At 39.3% G+C, this 7500-nt stretch overlaps 1 protein-coding gene across 10 annotated transcripts in view; it reads left to right on the top strand.

Moving 5' to 3' along the window:
• celf6 (CUGBP Elav-like family member 6) overlaps window positions 1–7500 on the top strand; it is a 65063-nt gene that overhangs the window by 30839 nt on the left and 26724 nt on the right. The gene's annotated exons all lie outside the window — the stretch shown is intronic.

Below are 7500 nucleotides of genomic sequence, written 5' to 3'. Positions count from 1 at the left end.
TTAAAATGCGTGTGTGTTTATGTGTGTGTGTTTTCTGTAGCTCGTGTTTAAGGGCTGATGATGCAGCTTTAACGACTCTTTCATTAAACTCTTCAGTGTTTGTTTGTCAGAATATAAGTTGGTTTGGTTATTAGATGCCCTGTAGGCTTATGGTTATTTATATAGCAGCTAGGTGCATGGCTCTGCCTCGGTGGTTAGCACTGTGCCATCACAGCAAGAAGGTCGCTGGTTCGAGCCCCAACTGGGTCAGTTGGGATTTCTGTGTGGAGTTTGCATGTTCTCCCCTTGTTGGTGTGGGTTTCCTCCGGGTGCTCCGGTTTCCCTCACAGTCCAAACACATGCGCTATAGGGGAATTGATGAACTACATTGGCCGTAGTGTATGAGTGTGTGTGTGAATGAGTGTGTGTGGATGTTTTGTAGTGATGGGTTGCAGCTGGAAGGGCATCCGCTGAGTAAAAACATATGCTGGATAAGTTGGCGGTTCATTCCGCTGTGGTGACCCCAGATGAATAAAGGGACTAAGCCAAAAAGAAAATGAAAATTAATAACAATACTACGTTGCAGACAGTAATTTATTTATTCATCACAATTATGACGCTTGTCTTTTTAAAATAGTAATAATGATAATGATAGTAAATCCAAAAATGTATTAGCCACAAATGCTTCTGTATTTATAATATTAGTATTAAAATTAAAATGAATAATTATAATAATACTAAATGTATTAGTATTTCATTTTAAATACATATCTATTATTGTTATTATTAATAATTATTTTAATTATCTCATACATTATTTCAAATGCTAATATTTATAATAATACATGTATTTGTGATATTATTTTAAATTCTTGCCTTTTACTACTATTACTAATAATAGAAGTGGTAAAAGAAGACATATTGATAATATTTTTGTCTTTGTTTAATTGCTAATATAATAATAATAACAACAATAATAATAATAATAATAATAACAACAACAACAATAATAATAATATGTATAAGTGGTAGGAAAAGGCATTAATAATATTTTTGTCTTTGTTTAGTACTAATATAATAATAATAATAATAATAATAATAACAGCAGTATTTTCAATAATAATAATAATAATAACAATAATAATAATAATAATAATATTAATAAAAACAGCAGTATTATCAATAATAATAACAACAACAACAATATTAATAATAATAATAATAATAATAATAATAATAATAATAATAATGGTGTTGATGATGATGATAATAATAATAATAATAATCATAATGATGATGATGATGATAATAATAATACTATTGGTGATGATGATGATGATGATGATAATAATAATAATAATAGCAATAATAATAATAACAACAACAGCAGTATTATCAATAATAATAATAACAATAATAATAATAATATTGATGATGATGATGATGATGATGATGATAATGATAATAATAATAATAGTTTTTGTTGTTGTTGTTGGTGGTGGTGGTGTTGTTGTTGCTGCTGCTGTTGTTGTTATTATTATTATAGTTATTAGTATTAATTTAAATGACATTAATAATATTTGCCCTGTGACGTATGAGTGACTCATTGTGTGTTTCTGTTTATGTGAGATGAAGGTCAGTGCTCCTGATATTGTGTGTTTGGTCTAACAAGTGTGTGTTTGTGTGTGTGTGTGTGTGTGTGTGTGTGTGTGTGTGTGTGTGTGCGTGCCCGCAGTTGTTGTTGATGTGCTGCAGTGGTTAAGCAGGTTAGTGTGTGTGTGTGTGTGTGTGTGTGTGTGTGTGTGTGTGTGTGTGTGTGTGTGTGTGTGTGTGTGTGATCAAAGTGGACAAACACAGCTGAAGGGGAGAGAGAGAGACCAGTGTTGTTGCTGTTGTTGTCTCTTTCTATCATGTTCACCCGTTTTCCAGCTCATCCAATCACTACCCCAGGGCACACACAACAGTTACAGCCACAGATATACCAGCTTACACACACACACACACACACACACACACACACACACACACACACACACACACACACACACACACAAGGTTTCCTCCGGGTGCTCCGGTTTCCTCCACAGTCCAAACCCATGCGCTATAGGGGAATTGATCTACATTGGCCGTAGTGTATGAGTGTGTGTGTGTGTGTGTTTGTGGATAAGAGTACTGTATATGGGTGTTTCCCACTACTGGGTTGCAGCTGGAAGGGCATCCGCTGTGTAAAACATATGCTGGATAAATTGGTGGTTCATTCTGCTGTGTGAGTTATAAAGGGACTAAGCCGAAAATAAAATAAATGAATGGACTTTTGTGTGTGTGTGTGTGTGCAGGGGCGCAACTACACATTTACTAAGGGGTATGCGGGTTCAAATTTTGTGTGATCCCTCTTATTTTATATTAATTAATTAATAATAAATGAAGACAAATTTTCAGATTAATATTATAACTTTTGACATTATGTATGATTTGACAGTTTATTTTGTTAAAAATAAATTCAAATCTAAACAGTTACATCTACATGAACACTTTCGGCTGTGGGACTGCATGTTATTGTGTTAAATGATTTTGAATTAAACAATAACAATATTATATTCGTTTAAAATGCAAAATAATGTTTTTTAACAAAACATATTTATTTATTTTTATTATTTGAAACTTTTAATAAGGATAATTTTAAAAATAGTTTTGGCACAACGGCGCCCCCCCATGTGTGGCGCCCCTATGCGCCGCATATACTGCATACCCCCTTGTTGCGCCACTGTGTGTGTGTGTGTGTGTGTTTGTTTCTCTGGCTATGTGTTCCCCTCTGTTTCTCTATTTGCTTGTGTGTGTGTGTTTGTGTTTTTGTTTCTTTAAGCATGCATGTTTTAGTGTGTGTTTATTTTCCTTTCGTCTCATCCGCTTCTCAGTCTTGTCTCCTTTATTTTCTCCTCCAGTCTTGCCTCTTGTTTTCCTCTCGTCTTGTCTTGCGCTCTCCTTTATTCTCCTGTGTTCTGTAGTTTAGCTCTGATGTCTCATCCGTCTGCTGGATTTGTCTCTCTCTCTCCTCTGTCCCTCATAAAGTGTCTTGTCCTGTTGATTCATCAGTGCGCCGAGTCTCCGTGTGTCTGTCGTCGTCTCGTTCTCTGGCTGAGAAAAGGCCTATAAAGCTAATGTAGTGTAGTGCGCCGCGTCTCTTTCTCCTGCTGTGATCTACACGGCCATCAATTCTCAGCTTTATAGAGCAGCCCGGCGTCTCTGACCGGGCCGACCCGCTGCACAGAGGCCTAAATAAGCCTGCTTTGGAGACACTGTGGTGCCGAACGTGACAACACAAGCAGGAGAGATTCACCTTACCAAAATATGGCAGAGATACGGCCTATGCTGGAATCCCACTGGAAGATGATGGTGACGTTCTTTTACTCATTTCCATCTATCAAGACCTGCTGCAATCTAAAAATATCCCTCACACTCTCCTGCTGCACCCACACACACCCTATGAGCCGCCAAAGACGCGTGTCAACCGCTGTGTGTGTGTGTGTGTGTCTGAGACAGGTCGGCCTCTCTACGCTCCACAGGACATGACAGGCAATTTGAAAGTATGACACACACACACACACACACACACACACACACACACACACACACACACACACACAGACGCACGACAACACAGAGAAATATCCTGCAATGCAAATGTCATGACGCTGGTCTGCATCTGTTCATTATCTTCACTGGTTCCAGCAGACTGTACAGAGCTGAGGATGTTCATGAGATTCATCTTCTTCTTGCCTGGTCTCAGGTGTCGTGTTGCTGCTTCTTGATTTTATCCGCTTCTACTTTTTAATCTGGTGTAAAGAGCTTTGATTGGAAGATAAAAGTAATCTTGAGTGTGTAACAGGTGTTATATTATTTTTATTAATTTCACTCAAAATTCTCCTTGTTATTCATCAATTATTTTTATTTAATTGTGTATTTTCAAAGTTGTTCTTTATATATCCTTTATTTCAGAGTTAATGAAATCATAGTTGTGTTTGTTTTCAATGTGTTGGTGTATTTTGGAAAATTGCGCGTGGCCCCTTTAAGTGTCGTTTTCCGGTTCCGCCTGCTCTCACTCAGTTCGCGGCAAACGCGATTGAGGAGAGGTTGGTGAGCTCCTAAGGAAGGCACATACTCAGCTTTGCCATTTGTAGCTTTATTCATACAGAATAAAAGCCTGTTAATTCCCATATGACTGGTTCCTTTCGCCTAATCACAACACAACGCAGAGTAAAGCGAGGACCGGTCACAAGTGCTAAAGCAGTGATGTAAAGAGTGATGTAAAAATCCTTGCGTTTTACGAGCCAGGCCACTCACGCTTTTCAAGACACTACAAAATTGTACAGCTTTACATCGCACTATTTCTTTTTTAATCCACTCAGACCCAACTGTGTTAACCGCGTCAGCTAAACTCTCCCACTCAATTTTCTTCTTTTGGTATTAATTCCGGAGGAAAAACTTGCAAATAACCCCGCTTTTCTCCGGTCTGCCTCCAAAAGCAGCACCTCCAATTCACATTCTGTTCAAAGTTTCTCTTCTTGCCTGCTTTTGCTGTTGCTTTGTCGTTGGGTTTTGCCAAAGTAGAGTCATTAGCATATTCATACGGGGGAGGATGCAGGGAGGGGTTTTTCCGCTCGTGCATGCGCTCAGTTTTACGTTCATTCGGATGTACAAAGAGAATATGCATGCGATTCGGCGTACGCAGTGTTTCATACATCTGAATTGTTTACTGCGTACGCAATGTTTTAGTATGATTTCAACGCAAGTCTTCGTACATGAGGCCCTAGAAGTGAAGAATTGATCTTATTTATCCCTTGATTGTTGAAGCTCCCTCACAGAAGTGCTCTCTGTGTTAACAGAGATGTTGAATGTTAAATAGTTGAATTAAATAAAACACAAGGAACATCCTGGATCTGTTTTTTCACTCTTCTTTAATCTTTTTTTGGTCCCACTTTATATTAAGTGGCCTTACCTAATATTTACTTACATAGGAATTAATAGTTTGCTGCAATGTACTTATTGTGTAAATACATGTATTTACTGTGTACTTATGCTTGATTAAATACATGTAATTACATCTGTAATTAACTTTTGTAATTACATTTGTAAATACACTGTTGACCATCCCTTACACCTTAACCCACCCTTAAACCTACCCATACCACCAAACCTGTCCATAATCCAACCCCTATCCCAACTCAAAAGCACCACAAGTGTTCTCAAATACATTGTAAACACAATAAGTACATTGTATTTTTTTTTAATGTTAGTACATAGTAGTTAAAGGGCCATGAAACCCCCTCGTTTCAGCAGGGTATTTTCACACCTCTACTTTGGAAAAAGTCAGAAAAGTGGGCGTGTCCAGCTCTGTTTAGGGGGGAGTGTCGGAGGAAGAAAAGTGGGATGGTGTGGGAGTGTCTATTTGGGCACGCGCGAGTTTCAGAGTCAAAATTCACACACACAGTAGAAAGTGTTGGTGTTTAACCTACATGGACATCTGTAGTCGAATTATTTGCCAAATTATTAAATGGTGGACTTTAACTGCAGTTTGGCTCTTTCATTCAAGGAATTTCATTCATTTCATATTTGATTCGAGGATCTGCTCTAAGCGTGTATTTTTCATGCAATGTTTGAGACCGCACGGCGAATGAGAGAAAAAAAACTCAGCATTTCCCGGAAACTTAGATGCACAGGGCAGGTAGTGTCAGAAAGCCGCGTGTGTTATTCCGGTCACAAAATGCGGTGAAAATCCTACACGAGGTTAAAGTTTGGTTGTGGTGCTAACATGTTTACACTCGGTGCAATAGTTAGTTCGATACGAACAAACTGAATAAATAAAGAGCACTGGTTGCTCACTTACCAAATCTGTAGAGACAGGACAATCACCAGCAGCTAGAGCCGCGTCTTTATTAAGAGGAGACTACAAGCAAATCCAGATCTCAGCGTTTGCAGATGAGAACAGCTCTCAGGTAAACAATAATCCTCCTTAGACACGTAAGTTATTGTTGTCGAGCGTCGCGTACACTGTTAATCCACACGTGACTCCAGCTGAGCTCTCACAGAGAGAAAATGAAAACAAAACTTCACTGCAGCAAACTATAAAAGCAACACTTCACGCTTGTTTTGCCAACACAACGTGGCGTCTCTGTCGTCTAAACACTGTGACAGTAATGAATATTAATGAAGTTGCTCAATAGAGCGCGCTGATTGGTTTGAACCAAGCCTTACTCATGCATTAATGCAGCACACTGTAAGACGTAATAAGACACACTCTGGCACAGACGTCCAGTTTAAACCAATTTACACTTTTTAGTGAAATATAGGTGTCCTGATAGTGTTTTTAGCAATGTGGGACACATATACGACTGTCAACAGCTCAACACATGTGTTCTGGTGTTTCGTGACCCTTTAAGGACACTTGATATAAAGTGGGACTCTTTTTTTATTTATAGAAGTATTGGATCGGGTTTCAGTATCAGTAGATACTCAAAATCACATGACTTGGACTCGAGCGCAAAAAATCCTGATCGGGACATCTCTAGTTTGGATCCAGGTGTGTGTGTGTGTGTGAGGTGTATCTGGCCGCTGGCTCTTGGTGATGGCACAAAAGTTTCAGTCAAACTGAGTAAAAGAGGACATTAAAGTGGGCCGGCGGTGTGGTGGGGGTTGTCAAGGGGTTCTGGTGAATAATTGGAGTTTCTCCTTTAACCTTATTGGGCACACCACAAAAAAATGGTGTAAAGCGGTGCAGGAGACGGCGGGCGCGTGCCACTTCACTGGCTCACCGCCCGCAGACCAACAGGCTGCCGACCCAATCTGATCGGTTGCCTAGCAACACTCGGTGTACCCAGCGCTGCTTAATGACTCCTGCTGCCACGGCGACTCGGAGGATTTTAACAGGCCGCTGCTCTGGATCTTTACAACCAATCACACACAGACTGAGCCAATCAGAAGACACACACACACACACACACACACTGCTGCATTTACCAGCACAACCAGAGCAGATAATCAAAAATATCTGAACATCTCTAAAACAAGATGTACTTACTTAAAGAAGAAACGTAAATGAACTTATGAGTCTGTCTCAGAGATTTATTATTGTGTATTTTAATCTTCTGTATATAAAATAAGTAATAATAATACCTTTTATTTATAGGTGCCTTTCAAAACACTCAAGGACACTTTACAATGTTACAAGCACATCATGAGGGAAGTTTATTTATGAACTAATTTGGAGAGGATCATGTGCTTATGATTGCTCGTGGCCAGTCCCGCATTATTCGATCTATGATTGACCAATCAGGTGATTCCTAAGCCACTATAAACACCCTCAGCTCCATATCACAGCCATATTTATTTTGAACAATCCCCCCTTCCACCCCTACTCCTCCTCCTTTCCTAGATGGGTGGCACGGTGGCCCAGTGGTTAGCACTGTTGCCTCACAGCAACGTCACTTACCAAGCCAGCTGGCGTTTCTGTGCAGAGTTTACACG

Source organism: Danio rerio, chromosome 18, assembly GCF_049306965.1.
Source record: "Danio rerio strain Tuebingen ecotype United States chromosome 18, GRCz12tu, whole genome shotgun sequence".
Taxonomy (NCBI): Eukaryota; Metazoa; Chordata; class Actinopteri; order Cypriniformes; family Danionidae; genus Danio; species Danio rerio.
The sequence above is the reverse complement of the archived record's forward strand: the minus strand, read 5'-3'. Positions and strand labels throughout refer to the sequence as shown.